General features: G+C 44.1%; 1 protein-coding gene across 7 annotated transcripts in view; it reads left to right on the plus strand.

The window, feature by feature from the left end:
• PKNOX1 (PBX/knotted 1 homeobox 1) overlaps positions 1 to 27,241 on the plus strand; it is a 278,453-nt gene that overhangs the window by 58,982 nt on the left and 192,230 nt on the right. Inside the window, exon 1 of one of the 7 annotated variants that reach the window (XM_029577805.1) lies at positions 26,896 to 27,101. The exons of the other annotated variants lie outside the window; for them this stretch is intronic. The gene's annotated coding sequence lies outside the window, so the exon portion shown is untranslated. Of the gene's footprint in view, positions 1 to 26,895; positions 27,102 to 27,241 lie in introns of those variants that run through there. 7 annotated transcript variants of the gene reach the window in all.

A 27,241-nucleotide genomic window follows, 5' to 3' on the forward strand; every position in this document is an offset into this window, starting at 1 on the left:
TGTCTTCAGGTTTCAGCCATGTTTCGGTGATTGCGCAGCAGTCCGGTTGTGATTTTGTTAGATAGTCGTGGAGGAGATGAGTTTTTTTAGAGAGTGATTGTGCATTAAGCAGGGTTATGGAGAGTAGCGTGAGGCCCAGAAGTTGGTTCAGTGGTGATGTCATGATTGGAATTATTCTTTTTTGAATGAAGTTGGGGTTGGTGTGGTTTTTTATGAGGTTTCTCCGTTGGTTGTAGATGATCGGGATAGCGAATGAGTGCATGAGGAATGGTGTCTAGATAGTCTGAAAGACTGCTGGGTAGGTTTTGTATTAGATGCTGGAGGCGTCTGGATGATGTTGTAGGCATCTTGATATAGCTGGAGAGGTCTGAGTTGATGATGTTGGGAGAATGCTTCTTTTTTTCTTTTCGTCAGTTCCACTTGGCTCAATCTCTGCCTTCTGGCTTCTGATAGGTTGGTTGGTGGCAGCGGGTGGGTAGGCCGTCTGGGCCCACGTGGCCTGCGGGTTCGGGTGCAGGGCGGCTGGGGCTGCGGTCGGTGGGGCTGAGTCCCTGAACAGGGCGGTGCCGACTCGGTGGACTTGTCCGGCGGAGGAGAGGGTGAGTCGCAGCTAAAAAGGAGCGCCGGCTGGGAGAGCCCAGAATTTAAAGGGCTTTTACCTTCTTTTTTTCTTTTCGTCAGTTCCGCTTGGCTCAATCTCTGCCTTCTGGCTTCTGATAGGTTGGTTGGTGGCAGCGGATGGGTAGGCCGTCTGGGCCCACGTGGCCTGCGGGTTCGGGTGCAGGGCGGCTGGGGCTGCGATCGGCGGTCGGCGGGGCTGAGTCCCTGGACAGGGCGGCGCCGACTCGGTGGACTTGTCCGGCGGAGGAGAGGGTGAGTTGCAGCGAAATGAACAGTATCCTCCTGTTCATTGCATATTCAAAGATAGGTTACGATATATATCAAAATGAATTTCTCAGCATTTGCAGAACTCTGTCTTCTTCTGTGATAATGATTAGGTCTTTCACTTTTTACAGATTTTGCTGGTACATAAAAGAAACGATGAGGCTGTTGTGTCAGAAAAGGCAGTGAATCTTTGCATGTTTTCCAGGGTTATGGAGAGTAGTAATTAAGATTCTTCCTCTTCTTTGCACCATACACTTTCAGTTCGTTATGCAAAGGAGAAAAATCTTTCATGCTGTCAGAGGTCACAGATATCTTGCAGATGTAATCTAGAGCAAGTACATCTGGCATTTGTGCACTAAACATAGAAACAGAAATGATGGCCAAAAAGGACCAAATGGTCCATCCAGTCTGCCTAGCAAGCTTTTAAGGTAGTAACTGCCACTCCTTGCAGGTTACTTCAATGTGTCTCTTTTTAAAGTACTAACTGTCTCTCTGTGCAGTTATACCCAAGCCTTATGTTACCCATAAAAATTGCAGCTAACAACATTATTTACTGGATGATGAGCTGTCTAGAAAATTCAGACTCTGTTGCTTGATGTGCTTTGCTTACGGACTTAGCCATAGAAGCAGTCCTGAGCTTTTTCCTCTTATATCTGAGTATCTGTACCCAGACCGTAGACATCGGGCCCTCTTGGTTGTTTTCTGTATCCTATTCCCCCTTTCCCCTGTCACTAAAGTAGGGAGCAATGTTGCAATTGTATTAGAATCATGAGGCATATTGGTTAAGGGTAGTGATCGCAATGCTTTCTGTTAAGGGTAGTAACTGCCACACCAGCAAGTTAACCCTCTACATGCTTTTCTCATGTTCGTCCTATAGCCTTTAGAGATCCACAGTGTTTATTCCACGCCCCTTTGAATTCTTTGACTGTTTTCGTCTTGACCACCTCCTCCGGTAGGGCATTCCAGGCATCCACCACCCTCTCTGTGAAGAAATATTTCCTGATGTTATTCCATATTTGGAGCTACCACCCAGGAAAGAGATCTAAGTGTCATAGTGGATAATTCATTGAAATTGTTGGCTCAGTGTGCTGCAGCAGTCAAAAAAGCAAACAGAATGTTAGGAATTATTAGGAAGGGAATGGTGAATATAACGGAAAATGTCATAATGCCTCTGTATCGCTTCATGGTGAGACCGCACCTTGAATACTATGTACAGTTTTGGTCGCCGCATCTCAAAAAAGATATAGTTACAATGGAGAAGGTACAGAGAAGGGCAGCCAAAATGATAAAGGGGATGGAACAGCTCCCCTATGAGGAAAGGCTGAAGAGGTTAGGATTGTTCAGCTTGGAGAAGAGACGGCTGAGGGGGGGATATGATAGAGGTGTTTAAAATCATGAGAGGTCTAGAACAGGTAAATATGAATCTGTTATTTACTCTCTTGGATAATAGAAGGTCTAGGGGGCACTCCATGAAGTTAGCATGTAGCACATTTAAATCTAATCGGAGAAAATTCTTTTTCACTCAACGCACAATAAAGCTCTGGAATTTGTTGCCAAAGGATGTGGTTAGTGCAGTTAGTGTAGCTGGGTTTAAAAAAGGTTTGGATAATTTCTTGGAGGAGAAGTCCATTACCTGCTATTTCACTAATATATAAGCTTTAATTCCCTATTTAAAGCCCTTCTTCTGCTATACTTTATTTCTAAGCAGCTTTATCTCCCCGTGGTGCCATTATAGGATGTGTGTGCAATCGATTGCCCCCAAGAGGTAGAGAAAGTGTGCCATCTAATAGAAATCCTGCATGATTTGTTCTTGCTGCTGTCTGATCTGAGGGAGGAATATATACTAGCCTGTACTCCTTAGCAAGGCGGCCAGCACATTATCGACTCACATGGAGATGGCGGACTGGCTTATGCTGGCTGGGACCCTAAGAGGAGTTTGGAAGGTGCCAGTAGCAAAAAATGCTAGGGCAGTGGTGATCTTGAGATGCGCGGGCAAAGCATGGACCTTCTGGCTGGTGGGTTGTAAGTCTGCCTATAGATAATGTATAGTTTGTTTATTAAACCTGAACCTATGCATGACTTTCTCTCTTGATAGATCTAAAAATGAGTCCTTGTCCTATAGACTCTGTGTGCAGGATACCTCCTCCTTCTCTCCTGTGCCTTAAAGCCATGAGTACCCTTACAATGATTATAGTCATTTTGCTATGAAATTGTCCCCATGTTTCAAACCCCTTAATATGTGACTGCTAAACCCCCCCCCCCCCCCCCCCAACGAAGGGTCCACGAGGTCCCCATTTGATGCACTTTGGTTCTGTAAGGCACAGTCGACTGCAGGAGACTGCAAGTATCTATTTGCTGAGTGGCCCATGTATCCCTGAGGATATTCCCGAGGGACTTTCCTGTCCCTTTTCCCACGATGAAGGGCAAGGCTTTCCCAGTGGGTTCCAGTAGGCATTGGAGGTCCTATCTCCCCCCTGCTGGCAATTTCTGCTTCCATTTGTCGATACAAGGTGGCCTGGCAAGTGGTTAATCGAAAGTCTCTCTGGCGGCCATGTGTGTAAACCCCTTGTAGCAGATTCGTGCACGTAGATCAGTTTTAAAATACGTCATTATACGCGTATGTATAGTCATGCCAGACCACGCCCCGATACGCCTCTTTTCTATGTGCGGACTGTTGTGCGAGCACGTGTATATACATTGTGACTTTTAAAATACATGCTCCTCCCACGTGGCCACATATACACATATATGGACATTGTTGCATGAGCAACGCTTTTAAAATTGACCTTATAGGAAGCAAGGGAAACACACACAAAGGAGGGATGGATACCAGGAGAAAGCAGCTTACCTATGTAGGGAACCTTTGAGGGAAAGGAATCAGAAGAACCTGATAGACATGCTAGCCCCTAAAGTTAAGACCCTTTCTTAAGCTATTAGATAGAAACTGTTATGATCCTGCAGGAGACTTAGGGAGCTTGGTTTGGGGAATGGAAGCATTTTCACAGGTTGGTCAAGTATTTAGGAAAAAACAGTGGAGAAGAGTTTTAAAATTAATCTAGCTTAATATATGAAAGTTTAAAATATTCCTTGGTCAGACTAATGTTAATGCCTATGGTTGTAGACCCCCATTAAAGGAAATATCAAGTTTCATTAGAAGGGAGAGGCTTCTCTCCCTGCCTAGAAATAAAGTATAGCAGAAGAAGGGCTTTAAATAGGGAATTAAAGCTTATATATTAGTGAAAAAGCTGGGCGCTATAAACATCCTCACATCAGGCTGAAACTGTCTTAAATTGTTTTTTTCTTTGAGTCATTTTAATTGTGGTTAAGTTTTACTTTAGTAATTGGGGCACTGCAGGTCCTACTGAAGCTATGTATTAAAACATGGCATTTGTACTGCTATTAATTAGATTAATTGCTGTCTAAGAATTGTGTCACCACACTATCGAAACTTGCGTGTTGAAATTCAGGATGTGCACTGTAACAAGTTGATTCTGTAAGGTCCGCGGGAAAACAGGCGCTCAGTGTTTGGCCTACTCTCCTAACACGTGCCCAGCTACCTCTGCTGGGCGGGCAGTCCCGAATTTAAATGAGGGGTTGCGCTGAAAAGGTACCTCCTTAGCAGTGGAAACCCAGGAGAGGTGGCTGTCAGCAAGTTCAGAAAACTGACTCTTCAATTTTAGGAGCATTGGTTTTCCGAATCCACTGACAACCATGGGTTAGGAAAACGGACGCTGGTAAAACTGAGCCTCCATTTTCCTAACCTGACCGGCCGGCACATTAAAAAAAAAAATGAAAACAAATTTTTTAAAACATTTTTGGTTCCTCTGACTTAATATCGCTAGGATATTAAGTTGGAGGGTGTATAGAAAAGCACTGTTTTCTGCTTTTCTGTAAACTTTTTCAGGCTGAGTGTAAAATGTGCGGATTGGCCACTGCACTCCTGGCTCTCCAGACAGGAGCCCTCTATCTGGAGCAGATCACCTTCTACGTTCTGTCCAAGTCTGTGTACCACATTAGCTTGGGGGTTACCTTTTCTCAAGGAATACAACCCCACGGTCAACTGGGCTTCAAATGAAATCATCCAGTGGGGGCTCCACTGCTTCCAGAAGTGCATACAGCCAGTTTTATCACCTCGGACTGTTGCCTTGACCCCGCTTTCAGTACCCACAGAACTCCCACGAGCCTATGCATCCTCTGTAGATGTCTTTAATAAGAAGCAAGTTGAAATGCTACCACAACACAAATCTTATAATTGTGCCATTAATCTCCTTCCAGGCAAGGTTCCACCTTGTGACAGAGTTTACCCTCTATTGTTCAAAAAAACACAGACCATGTCCTACTATATAAAAGAGAACCTTGAATGGGGATTCATCTGACCACTTCACTTGAAGGGCTGGATTTTCTTCATGGGGAAGAAAGATGGATCTCTGTGGCCTTCTACTGATTATTGGGGCCTCAATGTGATTACAAAGAAGATCCAATACCTGCTCCAGTCATATCTGAACTGTTTGATAAACTCCAGGGATCTCTGGAGTTTATCAAACTGGATCTCTTAGGCATCTATAATCTTATCAGGATTCCTGAGGGCGTTGAGTGGAAAACGACCCTCAATACACGGGATGGCCACTATGAGTACTTGGTTATGCCATTTGGCCTTTGCAATGTCCCTGCAGTGATTCAGCACATGGTAAATGAAATCTTCAGAGATCTTTTACAATCCTATGTATTGATATATCTGGATGACATCCTTATTCTTGCTCATGCGTTCAACATAGAAAACACATCAGAACCAGTCTACACTGATTAAGGAAAAACAGACTATATGCCAAGTTAGAGAAAATTTCCTTTGAGCAAACAGAATTTCCCTTCCTAGGCTACTTGGTCTCTAGTCAAGATCTTCTGATGGACCCTGATAAGTTGTTTGCCATCCAGAATTGGCCCTGACCAGTGGGTCTTAAGGGCCTTCACCAATTATTATTGTCAGTTCATCCACAATTATTCTTCCATCATGGCACCTCTCATCTCCCTGACCAAGAAAGATTTGAACACTTGGAATTGGCCTGAAGCAGCTGATCAAGCATTTAAACAACTCAAGTCAGCCTTACTTGATGCCTCCTGGCTTCAGTACCTTGACCCCAAAAACCATGGAAGTAGATGCCTCTTCCATTGAGGTAGACGCTGTACTGTCCCAAGCAAATACCATGGGAAAATGACTCTGTATTTTCCTTTCAAAGACGTTTACACCTTTCAAAGGAAACTATACTATTATAGATCAGAAACTTCTAGCAATTAAACCCACTCTCAAATATTGGAGACATCTTTTAGAGGGAGTGGTTCATCCCATTACCATTTACATGGATCACAAGAATCTTCCCAAGATTGAACTGTTGACAAGCAAGGTGATCCCTATTTTTTAACCACTTGGATTTTCACTTTACTTTTTGCCCTGTGGAAAAGAATCAGTGGGCTGATGCCCTTTGAGCCAACAGACACACAAGATACTCCACTGCACATCATTGATCCAGCCAAGCTCCTTGCCTTCATCTCTATTATGATACCACTAGGAAAAACAGTGGTGCCCAAGCACCTTCAAGAGAAGGTCCTCCAATGGACTCATGATTCCAGGCTGGTCAGACATCCAATACCTTGGCGTTCGCAAGACCTTGGAATTTATCTTTCGATACTACTGGTGGCTTCAGGTTTCTAAAGATGTTCAACAGTACATCAAGTCCTGTCCAAACTGTGCAGCCAATAAACCGTCCCTTTTGCACCCGTGGGTGGGATCCTACAACCCTTACTCATTCCAGAGAGACCCTTGTCTCATATAGCAATGGATTTTATAATGGATCTTCACTCCTCCCAGGGATGCATCGTAATCTGGGTAATAGTTGACTGCTTCTCTAAATGACTCATTTTGTACCACTCCCAGGGCTGCCATTGGCACAGTCAGAGGTGGTACAAAACATCTTTTGGATTCCTGGTCTACTAGAACATATAGTCGATAACCAAGGAGCACAATTTACATTTAAGTTTTGGAGGAACCTCTCTCAGAAATTTAATATTTTCTCCAAGGGCAAGCAGGATGGTAGTCCTCACTCATTGGTAACATCATTTGATGGGGCCTGGTATGGAAAACTTATGTCAGAGTTTCTAGAACTATGACTGTCTCTCTGAGCATGCTAAGCATGCCATTATACCATGCTTTCACGCCGGTTCACTTCAGGCTTTTCTTTTCCATGAGCCTCGTGTCTCACTCGAGTTTTTGTGGTTAAAATAACTACTTTTTCTAAAATTTATGAATTTTTGTGTTTCTGACCTCATGTTCATCAAGGGTTCCTTCAATGTCTTCCCCTTATCTTAGGGTTTTAGCGGTTTGGGTAAGTTTTTTTTGTTGTCATTTCTCTGGGGCAATGGTGCAGTCAGTGGCTGCTGGCCATTGACGGCTGAAACCATTGATTTCGATTTAGTGTGCCTTTTATTTTGTGACACCATGTCCTCTATGGGATTTTAGCGAAGCCCCAAGTGTACAAGGACCATTACTATCACAGATCCCCATGATAGATGTGTGCTTTGCCTAGGGGCATCTCATGACACCCAGGGTTGCAACAGATGTGTCCGTATGATTTATTTATTTATTATTTTTTTATATACCGACCTTTGATCTGAGATATCAGATCGGTTTACATTTAGGTACTGTAGGTATTTCCCTATCCCTAGAGGGCTTACAATCTAAGTTTGTACCTGAGGCAATGGAGGGTAAAGTGACTTGCCCAAGGTCACAAGGAGCGACTGCAGGACTTGAACCCTGGTCTCCTGGTTCGTAGCCCACTGCTCTAACCACTAGGCTATTCCTCCTCCCTCCTGACCCGCAAAAGGACATTAGGCCTGACTCAAAAAGATGGAGCGACTCTTCGGATCGGGCAAGCATTAAGGGCTTCCACATCCAAGGATCTTAGAGCCGCACCAGTGGCTATCAAGCCCTTGAAATCTCTGGGGCCATCTGTTCTGTCAGCATCAAAGGCTGATAGGGGCACCGGAGACCGGTATTCGCCTAGCTCCTCCAGATTGAATATGTTGAGTTCATCTTAATCAGCTTTGGCACCAAGGAGAGACCGAACAGAGCATTGAAGAAGGCCAAAGAAGCATCGGCATCAATCTCTGTCGATGCACGGGGCTGCACCAGCAGATGTTGTGATGCGTCCGAAGTGACCCCATGGGGAGGTAAGCCAATCCTCCACAATGCCCAGGGATTCTCCATGGCCTCCATTGGTCCAGATGTCTTTCATCGATCCTCCTCTTGGGTCTGAAAAGTATGTGGTCACTCTTCCTGGCTCCCAGTTGGTCTTGGCATCTGGCATCAGCAGATTAAAATCTCCAAAGAGCAACACTTCTCTCTTCTTTCCTACCTTTTGGATGTCCTCAATCAGATCTCTGTCCAGTTCTTCTGTTTGAAATTTCAGACCTATTAGTAAAAATTTGTAACTTATCATTAAAATCATCCATTGTACCTGAAGACTGGAGGATAGCAAATGTAACCCCAATATTTAAAAAGGGCTCCAGGGGCGATCCGGGAAACTACAGACCGGTTAGCCTGACTTTAGTGCCAGGAAAAATAGTGGAAAGTGTTCTAAACATCAAAATCACAGAACATATAGAAAGACATGGTATAATGGAACAAAGTCAGCATGGCTTTACCCAGGGCAAGTCTTGCCTCACAAATCTGCTTCACTTTTTTGAAGGAGTTAATAAACATGTGGATAAAGGTGAACAGGTAGATATAGTATACTTGGATTTTCAGAAGGCGTTTGACAAAGTTCCTCATGAGAGGCTTCTAGGAAAAGTAAAAAGTCATGGGATAGGTGGTGATGTCCTTTCGTGGATTGCAAACTGGCTAAAAGACAGGAAACAGAGAGTAGGATTAAATGGGCAATTTTCTCAGTGGAAGGGAGTGGAAAGTGGAGTGCCTCAGGAATCTGTATTGGGACCCTTACTGTTCAATATATTTGTAAATGATCTGGAAAGAAATACGACGAGTGAGATCATCATATTTGCAGATGACACAAAATTGTTCAGAGTAGTTAAATCACAAGCAGATTGTGATAAATTGCAGGAAGACCTTGTGAGACTGGAAAATTGGGCATCCAAATGGCAGATGAAATTTAATGTGGATAAGTGCAAGGTGATGCATATAGGGAAAAATAACCCATGCTATAATTACACAATGTTGGGTTGAGACGACTGAGGGGGGATATGATAGAAGTGTTTAAAATCATGAGAGGTCTAGAACGGGTAGATGTGAATCGGTTATTTACTCTTTCGGATAATAGAAAGACTAGGGGGCACTCCATGAAGTTAGCATGGGGCACATTTAAAACTAATCGGAGAAAGTTCTTTTTTACTCAACGCACAATTAAACTCTGGAATTTGTTGCCAGAGAATGTGGTTCGTGCAGTTAGTATAGCTGTGTTTTTCTTGGAGGAGAAGTCCATTACCTGCTATTAAGTTCACTTAGAGAATAGCCACTGCCATTAGCAATGGTTACATGGAATAGACTTAGTTTTTGGGTACTTGCCAGGTTCTTATGACCTGGATTGGCCACTGTTGGAAACAGGATGCTGGGCTTGATGGACCCTTGGTCTGACCCAGTATGGCATTTTCTTATGTTCTTATGTTCTTATGTTCCATATTAGGTGCTACAACCCAAGAAAGAGATCTAGGTGTCATCATGGATAACACATTGAAATCGTCAGTACAGTGTGCTGCGGCAGTCAAAAAAGCAAACAGAATGTTGGGAATTATTAGAAAAGTAATGGTGAATAAAACGGAAAATGTCATAATGCCTCTGTATCGCTCCATGGTGAAGACCGCACCTTGAATACTGTGTACAATTCTGGTCGCCGCATCTCAAAAAAGATATAATTGCGATGGAGAAGATACAGAGAAGGGCTACCAAAATGATAAGGGGAATGGAACAACTCCCCTATGAGGAAAGACTAAAGAGGTTAGGACTTTTCAGCTTGGAGAAGAGATGACTGAGGGGGGATATGATAGAGGTGTTTAAAATCATGAGAGGTCTAGAACGGGTAGATGTGAATCGGTTATTTACTCTTTCGGATAGTAGAAAGACTAGGGGGCACTCCATGAAGTTAGCATGGGGCACATTTAAAACTAATCGGAGAAAGTTCTTTTTTACTCAACGCACAATTAAACTCTGGAATTTGTTGCCAGAGAATGTGGTTAGTGCAGTTAGTATAGCTGTGTTTAAAAAAGGATTGGATAAGTTCTTGGAGGAGAAGTCCATTACCTGCTATTAAGTTCACTTAGAGAATAGCCACTGCCATTAGCAATGGTTACATGGAATAGACTTAGTTTTTGGGTACTTGCCAGGTTCTTATGACCTGGATTGGCCACTGTTGGAAACAGGATGCTGGGCTTGATGGACCCTTGGTCTGACCCAATATGGCATTTTCTTATGTTCTTATGCTTCTTCTTTACCCCACGTTCCTTGCAATTCAGTTAGTTGTATATTATTTTTGACATAAAGAGCTACTTCTCTCCCTTTTCTGTCCTCTCTGTATTTCCTTAACAAGTTATATCCCAGGATGGCGGTATCCCAATCATGAGACTCAGTAAACCCTGTCTCCATAACAACAACAATGTCAAGTCTGCCTCCACTATTAGGGCCTGAAGGTCAGGGATTTTATTGCTCAGACTATGAGCATTTGTAGTCATAGCTTTCCAGCTGCTCTTCCTAGTTGCCTTTTCTGTTTTTTTTAACTGATTGAATTTGTTACTTTCTCTACCCACTTTCCTGTATTGCTTGGGGGTGACATGCCAGTTTTACTGGCCACCTCCTGCCACCTCTGCTTCCAGTTATGCCTGATAATGTATGATCTGAATTTTTCACTTAGCATCCTCTTTCCTGCCACAGACTAATGTAGGCCATCCTTGCTATATTATCTTTTATTGCTCCTTATTCGGCCCTAGTCTCCAATGTATCCAAAACCACTTTCCTTACAATAGATTTTGAGCTAGGAATTGAAATTCTCTATATGGTATAGACTTTCCTTTCTGTTTCCATGTACAGGTAATACTTCAGAAACGGCAATAGACTTTGCCATGTGTCTAATCCTCTTTCCTAGATTTTGAAAATCTTTCTGAACTGCAAGAATACCATTTCTAGTAAGGTCATTGGTCCCCAGATGGATGATACCAGAGAGACAAAGACCAGGAACAAGGAAAAGCAAGGCTAGTACAAGGCAAAACAGAAACAATGCAGGGCAAGACAGGGATCAGACAAACAAGGACCTAAAACAGGGAAGAGGGCCACTGGAATGCCAGGCAGGAGGGCCACTGGGAGACCCCATAGGAGCTAGGGAAACAAGCAGATAGGTCCACTGGAAGGCCCTAAAGGAGCTAGGGAAGCAGACAGGAACAAAGACAGGGCAAGAAGGCCTCTAACAGGCCATACTGCAAACAGAACACGATAAGAATAAAGTGCAGGGATGGCCACAGCAAGGAGCAAGGGAGATTCGATGATTAGGCAGTGGGCTGTGAGTGAGGAAGGCTTTTAAGGCATGGCAGGGCAGTCTCATGTGCTTTTGAGGCAAGCCTACACAGCTCAGACTGCAGCCTACTGAGGGCCCTTGCAGGCAAGAGGGCCATACAGCAGCCTGGATCATTACAAATAGACACAAACATTCATCTTCAAGGAAATTTAAACACATTAGTAGATTTTCTAAGTTGTCAGCTCCATCCTCATAAATAGTTTCTTCAGCAAGACAGTGAAGAACAATGGGGAACACCATAAGTGGATCTATTTGCATTTCCATTCTACCATAATGTTCTAAAATATTGTTCCAAAAAACTAGATCCAAAAGCCATAGTGTCAGATTATTTCGCGATTTTATGGGCACAAGATATCCTCTGCATTTTCCCAATTCCATTAATTACATAGTAACATAGCAATGACGGCAAAAAAAAGACCAAATGATCTATCCAGTCTGCCCAGCAAATTTCTTATGCTAATAACTGCTGCTCCATGCTGGTTACTGCCAAACACTGTTAAAGGTAATAATATTTACATTCAAAACCAAGCAGCTGTCAAACCCATAACAAAGTTATTGCTAGCAACATTTTTATGGGGTGAGCAGCCTTGCAAAGACAATTGTGAGCGGCCTTGCAAAGACAATTGTTAAGTTACATTAGGTAAAGGGTCAAATGATCCTAATAGTTCCTTTCTAGCCACGTAAGACTTGATTTCCTTGGCTTCGTAGGCTGTCCGTGACTCCACCATGGCACCTAACAATCTTCTCCTTTTTACCAACCCAATACAAAGGGTTCCTTTTTCACTCCAACCTTCACTTGCTAGCACTGGTGGCATGGATATGGAGCATCAGGCCTTAAATGGAGTACCTCTCCTATTAGAGGGAAAAGAAGTATGGTTAACTGCAAGAAAACCATCCACTAGATGTTCCTACAATTTCAAATGGAAAAGATTTTCTGTTTGATATAAGTCATGGGACCTAAATCCCTTCCAATCTGATACCTTTATGTTATTGCAGTACCTTCTCCACTCTTAAGTGTAACAACTGCTATCACATTAATTCTGAAGGCCTTCCTGTTTCCAGAATTTCTATGAAAATGAGATTCATAAAATATCTTTTCCACCTATCCCCTTGTATATAAAACTCTCAAATCCATTGGGACCTGAATGTGATTTTGTAAAGTATAATGAAGCTGTGCCACCGTTAGTGGTCTGGGGGTATCCAGAGAAGAAACTTTAGGCTGGACTCTGGCAAAATTTGTTATAAACCTCTTTTTTTTTTATTGGCAAAATGTCAAATAGGAACAACATTACAGAATAACAAAAGATAATTGCCCTGATTTTCATACATGTGTTAACAATACCTAGCATTATACACTAATGAAATGCGTTTATCAGGTACACATACAACTATGCATTGTTCCCTCCCCCCACACCAAGTGCATTTGGCTAGTAGCTATGCATAATATAATAACACAAGCACAAAGTTATTTTCCTGACTCCAGCAGATGCGAGTTTTTGAACCTCTGGTTCCCCAGTAAATTTCTAGAAAGCTAGATTTATTGATTTTTCCTCTATTTCTTAGCTTAATTCTTTTTGGATGGATCAAGTTGATAAAGTTTGAAAAAAAAAATCTATCCTGGTAAAATAGAAGTGACGGCAGAAGAAGACCAAACGGCCCATCCAGTCTGCCCAGCAAGCTTTCACACCTATTTATTTCATAATCTGTTTCTCTGACCACTGAGGTCAGGGCCCTTATTGGTAACTTTTTGGTTCCAGTTCCCTTCCACCCCCACCATTGATGCAGACAGTAGTGCTGGAGCTGCATCTAAGTGAAGTATCTAGCTAATTGGTTTGGGGTAGTAACCGCCGTAATAAGCAAGCTACTCCCATTTGTTTACCCTGCATGTGCAATTCAGCCATTGTTGGTTGTCTGAATAAAAATCCTCTTTACTTAATTCCCTCTGTTGCTGAAGCAGTGAGCTGCGCTGGATACTTATTCCAAGTCAAGTATCATGCTTAATTGATTCGGGGTAGTAACCGCCGTAACAAGCCAGCTACTCCAATGCTTATTTGTTTACCCAGACTATGTAATTCATTCCTTGTTGGTTGATGCTGAATATAAATCATCTTTTCTTCATTTTCCCTGCCGTTGAAGGAGAGAGCTATGCTGGATGTGCATTGAAAGTGAAGTATCAGGCTTATTTGATTTTGGGTAGTAATCGCCATAGCAGGCAGAACTGTGTCACAGTTTCTTTCTCTTCTTTGTCTTAGCCTGTATGCCTTTTTGGGGTACGTTTTGTATTTTCTTTACTTCACAGGTTTAGTTTGACTCTCGGGGGTGCACGATGGTGGTCCAACCTCTCCCCCCTTGCTGCGACCCGACCCGCTGCCCTGGGATGCCGTTTCCCTCGGGGCAGCGCTCACAGAGACACATTATTCCTCTGTGTTAATTACAGGCAGAGCATTTTCAGTCGGGGAGAGTCATACGGATCCTAAGTGGAGTTATATTTTTACCCGCTCCTCGCAACTCCGAGCTGGCTTAATTTTCTTCCTGCTCTACCCCCATGCCACGCTCCTCAACTTGTTCGGCCTGTGGAGAGCCCAGATCGCAGCTCTCCCGTGAAGGGGTCTGTGCGAGGTGCCTCCCTGGTGGGGAGGGACCCTTGCTGCCTACAGGATGGCCGGTTTCGCGCTCTCATGCGCGCCTCAGTGCTCAGGCCCCGTCCCTGTCTCGCACGGGAACGGCGGCCATTTTAGGGGAGAAGCAAGCTCCTCCAGCGCAGCATGGAAATGATGCTAACACCGGATTTTCACCGCTACTGCCGATTCTAACTCCCATCCAGTCCTTGGACCCTGATACTCCTTCAGGGGACCCCCCCTCGATGCCTACCTCGGGACCTCCCACTGGCCTTTTTTCTATGGACTTCGTTCTGCTAATGCATAATGCCTATCTAGCAAGATTAGAGCAGCAGCAGGGTTCAACATCAGGGCCCCCTCCGCCCAAGGTGAGCAGGATGTCTGATTCCCAAGGTCCTATGGGGGTTTCTCACGGAGGGACCCCAGGGGCAGGAACTACTACTGGAGCTTCCAGAGTCCGCTTAGTTCCTCATGATGTGGGTCCAGATCCCCTTCCGCAGGGGTCTCGTCAGGATCCAGACCTGGATGATCCCTCTCCTTCGTTTTCGTTGGAAGATGATGACCTGAGAGTGCTGCGCCTCTTCCAGAGGGATGAGGTAGATCCTCTCATTCTACATGTTCTCCAAGAATTGGATATTGAGGCTCCACAGGACACCCCTGGGCCTAATCCAGCAACAAAGAAGGGGGACCCCATCCTTGTTGACCTACGTCCACCAGCGAGGGCGTTTCGTTCTCATCCTACTCTCCTTCAGTTATTATCCAGAGAATGGGATGTCCTGGAAGCCTCTCTGAGGGTAGGCAGGGCCATGGATAAGCTATACCCTCTCCCTGACGATTTCCTGGATCTTCTCAAAGTACCCAAGGTGGATGCGTCAGTGACCATAGTGACTAAATGGACGACTATTCCTGTGACTGGTGGAGCCACCCTCCGAGAGCTACAGGACAGAAAACTTGAGGTGTACCTCAAGAGGGTGTTTGAGGTCTCAGCTTTGGGGGTAAGAGCTGCGGTATGTAGCTCCCTCACACAACGGGCCAGTCTCCGATGGGTTCAACAACTGCTCAGTACGCAGGAGCTTCCTCCTGAGGAAGCGCAGCAGGCGGAGCGGTTGGAAGGCATAATAGCTTATGGGGCTGATGCCCTCTATGATCTTTTCCGGGTGCTGGCCAGGTCCATGGTTTCAGCAGTAGTGGCTTGGCGCCTCCTCTGGCTCAGAAATTGGTCAGCGGATTCCTCCTCCAAGGCACAGTTGGGGTCTCTACCCTTTAAAGGGAAGTTGCTCTTCGGTGACGATCTGGAACAGACCATCAAATCCCTTGGAGAGAATAAGGTCCATAAGCTTCTGGATGATCATCCACGGACTTCCAGGACGTTCGGTTCTACCAGAAAATTCAGGGGCCAACGGCGTTTTCATCCATCAAGACCGCCTGTGCACAGATCGCCTGCCTCTCGTTCCCAGTCCTGGTCTCATTCCTTTCGTGGCAGGAGGCAAGCCAAGGATAACCTCACTCAGGGAGCAGCTCCCAAATCTTTGCAATGAAGGCCTGCTGGCCCACTCCTTGATCCCCAGGATAGGGGGCTGTCTCTCCCTTTTCTACGAGGAGTGGGTCAAGATTACTTCAGATCAGTGGGTCCTAGATATTCTAAAGCACGGTTAAGCATTAGAATTTGCTTGACCTCTCAAAGACAGGTTCCTTTTCTCACCTTGCGGACCACTGCTGAAGCAATGCATAGTATGTAAGATGATCGACAGACTCTTGGCCTTAGGGGCGATTCTCCCGGTGCCTCCGGCGGAAGAAGGGTCAGGCCATTATTCCGTCTACTTCGTAGTTCCCAAGGAGGACTCCTTCTGTCCGATCCTGAAACTCAAAATGGTCAACAAGGCCCTCAAAATCCCATACTTCAGGATGGAAACCTTGCATTCCGTAATAGCGGCGGTGCATCATGGAGAATATTTAGCCTCCTTGGATTTGACGGAGGCTTACCTTCACAATCCCATCCTCAAGGCTCATCAGCGCTTCCTGCGCTTCAAGATTCTGGGTCACCATTTTCAGTTTCAAGCTCTGCCCTTCGGCCTGGCTACCGCTCCCCGCACCTTCACTAAGGTGGTGGTGGCGGCGGCCCTGAGGAGGGAGGGGATCCTGGTCCATCCCTACTTGGACGACTGGCTCATTCAGGCGAAATCCTTGGTACAGTGTCAGCGAGCGATCGACAGGGTCATGCATCTCCTTCAAGCCCTAGGATGGGTCATCAACTTCACCAAGAGCAGCCTTACTCCATCTCAGTCTCTGGACTTCTTGGAAGCATCTTCGATACCGTAGTGGGAAAAGTATTTCTTCGTCCAGACCGAGCCCACTCTCTCATATCTCAGGTACAGCGCTTCACTTATCTCCCGCTTCCCACAGCTTGGTTCTGGGTACTATGGCGTCCACTATCGATCTGATTCCCTGGGCTTTTGCGCATATGCGTCCTTTGCAGAGAGCCTTGCTTTCCCGCTGGAAGCAAGTCTCCCGGGAATTTCACGCCCCCCCCTGCCGCTGTCAGATGTGATCAAGGCCAGCCTGACCTGGTGGCTAACCTGGAACAATTACTACAGGGGGTAGACTTGGAGATCCTACAGTGGGTGATTGTCACCACGGATGCCAGCCTCTCCGGATGGGGAACAGTGTGTCACCTGAAGTCGGCACAAGGGAAGTGGATGGCGCTGCAAGCAACCTGGCCGATCAATTGCCTGGAAACAAGAGCGGTGCACCTGGCGTTGAAGCGTTTCTTCCCCCTGGTCCACCGTCAAGTGGTACGGATACTGTCAGACAAAGCAACTACGGTAGCGTACATCAACCGTCAAGGGGGAACAAGGAGTCGACATGTGTCTCAAGAGACGGACAAGCTGATGGCATGGGCGGAGGTCCACCTCTCCTGCCTAGCGGCGTCCCACATCGCAGGGGTGGACAACGTTCAAGCAGATTTCCTAAGTCGTCAACACATAGATCCTGGGGAGTGGGAGCTATCCGAGGAAGTGGTGGCACTTCTCTTCAGTGGCCACCCTAAGGAACGCAAAGGCTCCATGATTCTTCAGTCGCAGATGGGAGCACGGCGCAGATGGGGTGGATGCCTTGGTCCTCCCTTGGCCTCAGCACCTCCTGCTCTATGTGTTCCCACCTTGGCCCCTGGTGGGAAAAGTAATTCGACAAATAGAGATGCACAACGGACCGGTGATCCTGGTGGCACCAGAATGGCCTCGCCGGCTGTGGTTCGCAGACTTGATCAACGTCGTGGTGGAGTCCTCTCCGCCTGGGGCATCTGCCACATCTGTTGCGCCAGGGTCCGGTATCTTTCGAACAGGCAGATCGCTTCTGTCTTGTAGCCTGGCTTTTGAGAGGCGCCAGCTGAGACGACAAGGTTACCCATAGGCTGTTATTTTGACCCTCCTCAAGACTAGAAAGACTTCTACATCCATCTCCTATGTCCGGATCTGGAAAATCTTTGAAACCTGGTGTACCTCCATGGCTGTTTCTCCACGTAGCGCTTCAGTAGCCCAAATACTGTCTGTCTTACAGCGGGATCTGGAAAAGGGATTGGCTTACAATTCCCTAAGGGTGCAGGTAGCTGCCCTTGGCGCCCTGTTTCATCACAGGGAGGGAGCCCCTCTCTCGGTTCATCTGGACATCGTACATTTTCTTAAGGGCGTGAAGCACGTAAAGCCTCCGGTACACTCCCTGTGTCCCTCCTGGAGCCTCAGTTTGGTTCTTCATGTTCTGGGTGGGCCACCATTTGAGCCGCTGCGCTCAGCTACCCTCAAGGATCTCACCCTCAAGACGGTCTTCTTGTGACTATTTCCTCCGCCCGCAGGATTTCCGAACTTCAAGCGCTATCCTGCAGAGAACCCTATCTCCGTTTCAGGGATTCGGGAGTCTCCTTGTGGACTCTGTCTTCTTTCCTGCCTAAGGTAATCTCCACATTTCATATGGATCAGACGTTAGAATTGCCGTCCTTTGACAAGGAGGATTCCAGGGATCTACACAAACTCGATGTCAAGCACATCCTCATACGCTATCTGGAGGTGACTAATGAATTTTGTTTATTGGACCATCTTTTTGTCCTGTGGAGCGGTCCCAAGAAGGGAACCAAGGCCTCTAAAACCACGATTGCTCGCTGGTAGAAAGAAGCTATCTCGGCAGCGTACATCGGGGCTGGCCGCCCTCCTCCACTAGGCATCAAGGCACATTCCCTCCAGGCTCAAGCGGCTTCCTGGGTGGAGAGCCAGTCTGTTTCACCTCAGGAGATATGCCGTGCAGCTACCTGGAAATCTCTGCACACTTTTGCTCGGCACTATCGCTTGAATCTACAGCCACTGGAATTTGACTCTCTTGGCAATCAGGTCATTCGAGCAGGGCTATCCGGGGCCCACCTTACGTAGAGAAGCTTTTGTACATCCCACTGTCTGGACTGATCCGGGTACGTATAGGGAAAAGAAAATTATTCCTTACCTGCTAATTTTCGTTCCTGTAGTACCACGGATCAATCCAGACGCCCTCCCTAAGGTTTCTGGGATTGGGTTTGCCTCTCTGCTCTAGTGGGTTAGAACTACAGTACGGTTCTCTTACTGTTCAATGATTCAATTTGCAAGTTTGGTTTTTTACCACAGTTCATTCATCATGTTCGTTATTTCAAGTTGGAATTTTGGACTCCTTGATCCATCCATCTTCTCTTCTTTAACCTTTGATATTCTTAATACTGAAGGGAAGTAGAGGGTGCGCCAGCTTATAAGGGGGCGCCCTTCAAGTTTTTCTCCTACTCCATCTGCTGGAAGGGGAACATAACCCACTGTCTGGACTGATCCGTGGTACTACAGGAACGAAAATTAGCAGGTAAGGAATAATTTTCTTATGTGCAAACGGTTATCAGTATATAAAAACCTTTAAATAAATAAATAAATAAATAAAATAAGATAGGTGAGGCACAGGCAAGTATCATAGTGCAATTGAGTGATTGACTGACATGTCTAATATCTAAGAATACAAAGGGTCAAAACAGCAAGGGAAATTTCATCAGTAGCCCTTAGTCCTACACCAGGTGTTAAAAGGTTCCCATACGCTCTTATAGACTTCTAGACGAGCGTAACGCAGTGCAGTTATATGTTCCAAGGTCTGTAGAGTATGCAATCATTTAACAATGGTCTGTATTTTAGGGATATCAGGACTCTTCCAGTGGCAAGTGAGTCTAATCCAGCAGCAATATATATTTGCTGACATAAGCACTGTTGCGGAGTTGTCAGTCCCTCAACAGGGTTATCCAACAAAACTGTAAAGGGGTCATGGATGCGCTAATCCCAAATAGATGAGCAATCCAATCTGCGATAATTTCCCAATATGGGGTAACAATTGAGCAGTTCCACCAAATATGTAAATAATGGCCAGCTTGTCCACAATTCCTCCAATAATTGTTGGGGAGCTGGGGATACATTCTATGGAGGCGCTCCGGTGTATAATGCCACCTATACAATATCTTCAAACAGTGTTCCTGTAAATTTGCTGACACAGAGCATTTACGGGCCCGTAGGAAAAGTTGTTCCTAATCATCGGGTCCCAGAGTTAGATTGACTCATTTTCCCAGGTTGCCATAAAAGCAGGCTTACTAGTCGGGCGGCCTTGAAGCAATATATACATTTTTAAAACTGTACCTTTTACCCCCTCTGCCTGCATGCATTCAGACTCAAGCATAGATGTCTTGTCAGAGATAGAGTGAGAAGCTTGTAAAGTATGTAGATAATGTGAAATTTGAGCAAACTCCAATACATATGATAAGGTATAATTGCATTCTGACAATAAGGATGCTAAAGAAACCATTTTTCCTTGTCGCAAAAAGTGTCTTATTTGCAGCAAACCTACATCTTCCAAGTTTGAAAAGATGGCTCAAATAAGCCAGGAGGAAATGACTTGTTGTGAAACAAATGGGAAAGATAGTTGTAAGGAGTTCCCCCGGTGAGGTGTGCTCTCCAGCGTTCCCAAACCTTCAGGGTAGTTTGCAAGGATATCGGAATGATGGAGATAGGTCTCCATGTCTGCTTTGGTTGCCAGGGCATTGCATATAAGGGCATTTCCCCAACTATATATTGCTCAGTCAGCTGCCAGGGGCTAGGGTGGTTAATCATATGAATACTTAGGATGGCCTTTAACTGAGTGACTGCAGATTACCATCCCAGGTTTGGTACCCCCATACCCTCCTTCTCCTTAGGTCAATAAAGAACTGTATGGGTCACCCATGGTGGCCTTTTCTTCCAATTGGAATAAAAAATGTTCTTTTGCACTTTGCGTAGCAGTGCCGGGGATAGGTAAATCGGGAGTGTCAAGAACAGGTATAATAGTCGGGGAGAATATTCATTTTGATTATGGCTATACGCCCTATCCAGGAAAAAGAATTCCCTATGCCATCTTACTAGATCTCTATTAATAGCCTTCAATAAGGGATCATAGTTTAAAGTGTATAACTGAGTCACATCTGGCCCTAAATATACCCCAAGATATTTTAATGGCTTTATAGTCCAGCGAAAAGGCAACATGGATGTCAGTGAATGGACTATATGCTCCGGTGTATTAATGTTAAGCACTTCGGATTTTTCGAAATTCACCTTAAACCCAGAGACGGCACTAAATTCTTGCAATTCAGCCATTAGTGCCAGTAAGGAGCGAAGAGGTTCAGTCAGCGTAAACAGAATATCATCAGCAAATAGTGACATCTTAAAATGAAAAGTACCTAGTTGAACCCCATGTATCCCCTCTGTTCCTCATGTTCTTGAAGTAAAAGGTTCTAAAAATAAAGCAAACAATATGGGTGAAAGGGGGCACCCTGTCGTGTACCCCTGTCAATGGGAAAACTGTCCCTTTATCCCCCATTTACTTTTACTTGAGCTTTGGGGCTGTCATAGAGTTGCTGCACCCATGTGAGAAAATGTTTCCCAAATCCCATCTTGGCTAGGGTGCGGAACAGAAATGGCCAATGCACCATGTCAAAAGCCTTCTCGGCATCGACCGACAATAATACACAAGGTAATGTTTCTTTTCGCACCCACCATATTAAGTCTACGATCCGACGAACATTGTCAGAGGCTGATCTGCCAGGAATGAATCCTGCTTAATCATGATGAACTAGAGTAGGCATTAAATTATTAAGGCGCTCCACCAAAATCTGCGCCATAATTTTGAGATCCAAATTTATGAGGGAAATCAGGCGGTAGGAACCGCATTGTGTGGGGTCCTTCCCAGGCTTAGCAATTACAGTTATCCCTGCTGTATTGGAATGGGGCCCTAGATGACCTCCTCCTTGGAGAGAATTAAACACCGCCATCAGTGGAGCAACCAAAATGTGAGAAAATTTCTTATAGTATTTACTGGATAGGCCGTCAAGGCTGGGGGCCTTGCCACCTTTTAATTTTTTTATGGCTTGAAGTTTTTCAGCGGAAGAGATAGGACTATCCAGCAGCTGTTGTTGATCGTGAGTAAGTGTTGGCAAATCTACTAAATCTAAATACTTATCTATATCAGGTAGGGATATGGACTTATTGGCACTATACAAAGTAGTATAAAAAGCAGTGAATCCATGACGGATATCGGTTGATTGAGTCATCATATTCCCTTGTGAGTCTTTTAATTTAGCAATTGCGTTTTGTAACTGCATCAATTTCAAGCAATTCACCAAAAAATGGCCCGCCTTATTCCCCCCTTCGAAATAGCATTGTCTAGTCAAATTAAGCTTATGGGCAATTTGTTCATTATTGAGTGCCTGCAACTCCCTATTGAGAGCTTGCAAACGTTTAAATAATCCCCTGTCTTGAGTAGACATATGCTCATGAGTTAGTGTCTGCAGCTCAGAGGTGAGTTGCAGTTTCTTCTGTTCTTTTATTTTCTTACAGTGTGCGGCTCAGGCGATTAAATGACCCCTAATATACGCTTTAGAACTTTCCCAAATAATGGTAGTGGTGGAAACTGAGCTATCCTAAAATTGGAAAAATTCTAATAATAATTGTTCAAGACTTGCAGTAAAGACAGCATCATCTAACAAACTCTCATTTAGGCGCCAATATCGTATGCCTCCCTCAGTTTCTGTCAGGCAGACCTCCATCCATATGGGGGCGTGAACAGACCATGATATCGGTTCCAACTCTGCTCTTCCACCTTGTTCTGTAACAATTTATCCACAAAAAAAAATCTATTCGGGAGTAAGAATTGTGGGCATGTGAGTAAAATGTATATTGGCGAGATAATGGATGTCTCTGTCGCCATATGTCCACAAGGCCCCATGTCTCAAGCAAAGCCTGCAATTTTCGCCTATGTTCCCCTATGGGAAGCGAAGTTATTTCAGAGTTGTCTAACTTGGGCTTAAGTGTAAGGTTAAAATCGCCTCCTACAATTATTATTCCCTTAACTTAATGGGTTAGTAGCGTCTCTAATTCCTGGATAAACAAGCTGTGGTTAACATTAGGAAAATAAACATTAACCAGTGTTAAAACCTCCTTCCCCACACAAATAGTGAGAATCAATAAACGGCCTGCCGGATCAGCATATTGACGCATTACCTCATGTACACAATTGGCTGATATTAAAATAGCGACCCCTGCGTATCGTGAGCTGATTGTGCTAGAAGCAAACAATTGGGAGGGATAATCCCTATGCTTAAGCAAACCCTCATATCTTTTTCGTAGATGGGTTTCTTGTAGGAATACTATTGCTATTCTATGATCTCACAATTCCTGATACAATAGTTGGCGCATTCTATAAGAATTAAGACCCTTAACATTCAATAACAACAGACGTATCATGTATATCTAAAATAGGGTGTCGAAACTGTGTGCAAGTGCCCCACCCCCTATTGAATAAAATCTCATGAATTTAGAGCGTGCTGAGAATATAGTACTGTGTTAAAGCTTGGTGTCCCCCTCCCTTCAATTCCCACAATCTCCCAGATATCTGCTCCACCCATGTTGCAGATCCTCCCAACCATGGGGGTTGCTACACAAGTAAGAATCAGACGTGGAGCCCCTATAAAGTCCCACGAACCATCCCTCCCCGTCCCAACTAGTAACCACTGGAAACCAGCATAACAATTGAAGCACCCAAGATCCTAATATGTAGTATCTCATACCAAAAAACAAACTCTCAGGTAAGCATAATACGTTTTCTAAATAATACCAACATAAAAACATGCCATACTGGGTCAGACCAAAGGTCCATCAAGCCCAGCATCCTGTTTACAACAGTGGCCAATCCAGGCCATAAGAACCTGGCAAGTTATTTATTTATTTATTTATTTTTGGTTTTTTTATATACCGATCTTTTTGCATCGGATGCAAATCAAACCGGTTTACAGTGAAACAATTCAACTTGCCTAAGAGCAAGTACCCAAAAACTAAGTCTATTCCATGTTACCGTTGCTAGTAATAGCAGTAGCTATTTTCTAAGTCAGCTCAATTAATAGCAGGTAATGGACTTCTCCTCCAAGAACTTATCCAATCCTTTTTTAAACACAGCTATACTAACTGCACTAACCACATCCTCTGGCAACAAATTCCAGAGTTTAATTGTGCGTTGAGTGAAAAAGAACTTTCTCCGATTAGTTTTAAATGTGCCCCATGCTAACTTCATGGAGTGCCCTCTAAGTCTTTCTATTATCCGAAAGAGTAAATAACCAATTCACATCTACCCGTTCTAGACCTCTCATGATTTTAAACATCTCTATCATATCCCCCCTCAGCCGTCTCTTCTCCAAGCTGAAAAGTCCTAACCTCTTTAGTCTTTCCTCATAGGGGAGCTGTTCCATTCCCCTTATCATTTTGGTAGCCCTTCTCTGTACCTTCTCCATCGCAATTATATCTTTTTTTGAGATTCGGGGACCAGAATTGTACACAGTATTCAAGGTGGGGTCTCACCATGGAGCGATACAGAGGCATTATGACATTTTCCGTTTTATTCACCATTCCCTTTCTAATAATTCCCAACATTCTGTTTGCTTTTTTGACTGCCGCAGCACACTGAACTGACGATTTCAATGTGTTATCCACTATGACGCCTAGATCCCATTCATGCTCCCACTCCACAGGGGCAGTCTTTCATGACATGCTCTTTTGTTCCACAGTGGGTAGTTGCTGTTGGCTCTCTGCCAGGACATGTACCAGCTGTTCTATGTTTTTTCTCCTTCACTTGTACAAGCTGCAAGCTTTATGAGTCTCCAGGGAAGGAGAGTTATAGAAAAAAAAAAAAATCCTTTCTAGCCTGTCCGGTCTTTACTAAAGTGGTGTTTCCCTAGCTGCTTCAGGCAGGACTAACCTCCTTGACATGCTCTAATGGAGTCCCAGTTTGTCCCTGCAGCCAGACCCCAGTGAAAGAAAAAAAAATTCTACATGCTGTTTTTTTTCTCTTACTTTTGCGTGGTTTCTCTGCATGGGCAAGACTTAGCACATAAATCTTACTTCTTACACCATATGTGCCACCATGAGTGGTCTGGAGGTAGCCAGAGAGCAGACTTCAAGCTGGACTCTGGAAAATCTTTCATAAACCACTTTTTGTGAAAAGAAACAAACAAACCAGCTTTGCTATTCTTTGCAATTCAACAAAACAAATGTGACAGTATAACTTACAGCTCAGTACTCCACTCTTTCTTTAGGCTTCCTTCTTACTCCTGGGCTTCCCAACTCTTCTTGGCCCTGTCTTCTTATCTAAGGCTGAAGGGAACCTTCCTGGTCCAGAATCCCTTGTTGGGTTGGCCCTTAATGAGGACTGGGCCAGATAGCTGTGGCTAGACCTTTTAAGATATTCTGAGAGAGTTTCTTATGCACTCGCTCACAAAAGCCTTCTTTTGAAAAAATGGCAAACTATCACATAAAATTCCTAACTTGTAAAGTTATCAAAATATTTTTATATACTGCTTATAACAGAAATATTTCTCATTGCTGTCACTTCAGCTTGAAGAATAGAGCTTCAAGCTCTAGTAATACACTCTCCATATATGCAAATATACAAGTACTTAGAACTCACCCTAAATTTCTACCAAACGTTGTCACCCAATTCCACCTTAATCAGAAAATAAACTTTCAGGTTTTTTTTCTTCTTCAAAACCACATGCCTCAGAAGCAGATAAAAGGCTTCATATCTTGTACTGTCAGAGATTTTTGCTTTCCTACTTAAAACAAAGCTTCTCAGTTGTTCATCTTGCTTAATCCAGTCAAGCAGGGTTATCCTGTCAAACAGGCTATTTCAGCATGGCTAGCAGACTGCATTACTTTTGATTTAAAATGCAGAGTGACAGCACATCAAATATTGGCAATTGCTTCTATAATAGCCTTCCAGTGTTCTGCTTTGATTCAAGATATTTGTAAAGCATCTGCCTAGTCCACCATTCACACTTTTGTTAAACACAACTGTTTAGAACAAGACTCTCGAGCAGACAGTCTTTTGCTTTAAGAATGCAGCAGGTCCATATTCAAAATCATTTAGCAGGCTAACTCAGAAGTTTGCTGGCTAAGGGGCCGATGCAAAAAAAAAAAACCCAAACAAAAAAAAACATTGAAAGTGGGCACTGAGTGTTCAGTGCCCACTTTCCTAATGCACCCCCAGGCACCTCTCCTGAGGGCGCCATGCCATATTTAAATTAGGGGTCATGTTGTCAAGGAGGCGCTAGGGTTTATTGTGCGTCCCTAGTGCCTCCTTGACAGCAGGAGCCTGGGAGTGCTGGGCTGTCTGTGGCTGTCTGCCGATTTAGAAAAAGGAAGCTGAATTTATTTAACTGAGCATCTGTTTCCTGAAACTGACTGCTGACACTTAAAAAAAAAATGTTTTTTTAAATTTTTCGTTCCTCCAACTTAATATCGCTACGATATTAAGTTGGAGGATGTACCGAAAAGCAGTATTTTAGTTAATTTCTGAGCACAATAATGTGTGTATTGGACGCACTTTTTTCTTGCATTGGGAGTGAATAACTAATAGCCTTATTTACATGCATTTGCATGTGATAAGTGCTATTAGTTTCCCGGTGCGTTAGACGTGCATTGTAGAGACGCTAATCCCCTTATTGCATAAGGAGATTAGGTTGCGCCTACACAACCCACGTCTAACTGAGGGTTTAACAGTGTGCTCTGCTGAGTGCGCTGTATTGCATAGGCCCCCATACGAATATTTAGGAGCTTATTCAGTTACATTCTAGTTGGCTAATAAGTCAGAAAGTTAGAATTTAGCTGGATAAGTTAATGGCTTTCTGGGAACTTAAATGGAAGGAGTTGAGTTAAATGGCAAAGTTAACCTATAGTTAACCAGCTAACTTTAAGATAGCCTAATATATTCAGTAGTGGGGCTGCACTATTGAATATAACTCCAAAGTTAGCCAGATAAATTTATCGGGCTAACTTTACTATCTGGACTGCATCTTAATATGGTCCTCGCAGGAGTACATCACTTAGGCAGAGTGACAGCACATCAAATACAGTCAATTGCCACTACAATAGCCTGTGTTGGTACAAGATATTTGTAAAGCATTTACACTTTTGTTAAACACTACTGTCTAGATCAAGATCTTGAGCAGACAATGCTTTCAGGCAAGCAGTTCTTTAGAAAATAAAAACTTATTTCAGTAATAGATTCAATTCATTCACCATCCTCTTGACTGGGTCGCAAAAAAATAAGAGGAAATGTTTTTGAAATATGATTGATTATTGCAACCCTCAACTTGGGAGTTCCCACTGGTGTGGCTAATTTTTGTCTTGCTTGTTCATGGAGGAAGCAAAGTTGATTACCAGTAACGGGTGTTCTCCTTGGATAGCAGGAAAAAACAACTACACAATCCCACCCACCTTCCCTGCAGAGTTGAAGCTAAGCTAGCAAAATGACTGAAGAGACTCACATGGGACTGGTGCACAAGAACTCCTGTGTATGCTCAGAAAGGTTTACCTTTTGAGCTTAGAGCAGGTCTGCAACAATGCCATCAGAGGATGTCACCCCACTTGTGTGACTGTTTTGTCCTGCTGTCCATGGAGAACATCAATTAAAAGTAAGCAACTTTGCACTACTAGGAACAACTGTTAAATTATAATTGTTTAATATTTATTTGTTTAAAAGAATACAGCATATTTTCTTTTTAGAATTACAAAAATGATTACAATGTTACAAAGTTTGCATTATCACTATCTG

This window comes from Rhinatrema bivittatum, chromosome 15 (genome assembly GCF_901001135.1).
Source record: "Rhinatrema bivittatum chromosome 15, aRhiBiv1.1, whole genome shotgun sequence".
NCBI classification, from domain to species: domain Eukaryota; kingdom Metazoa; phylum Chordata; class Amphibia; order Gymnophiona; family Rhinatrematidae; genus Rhinatrema; species Rhinatrema bivittatum.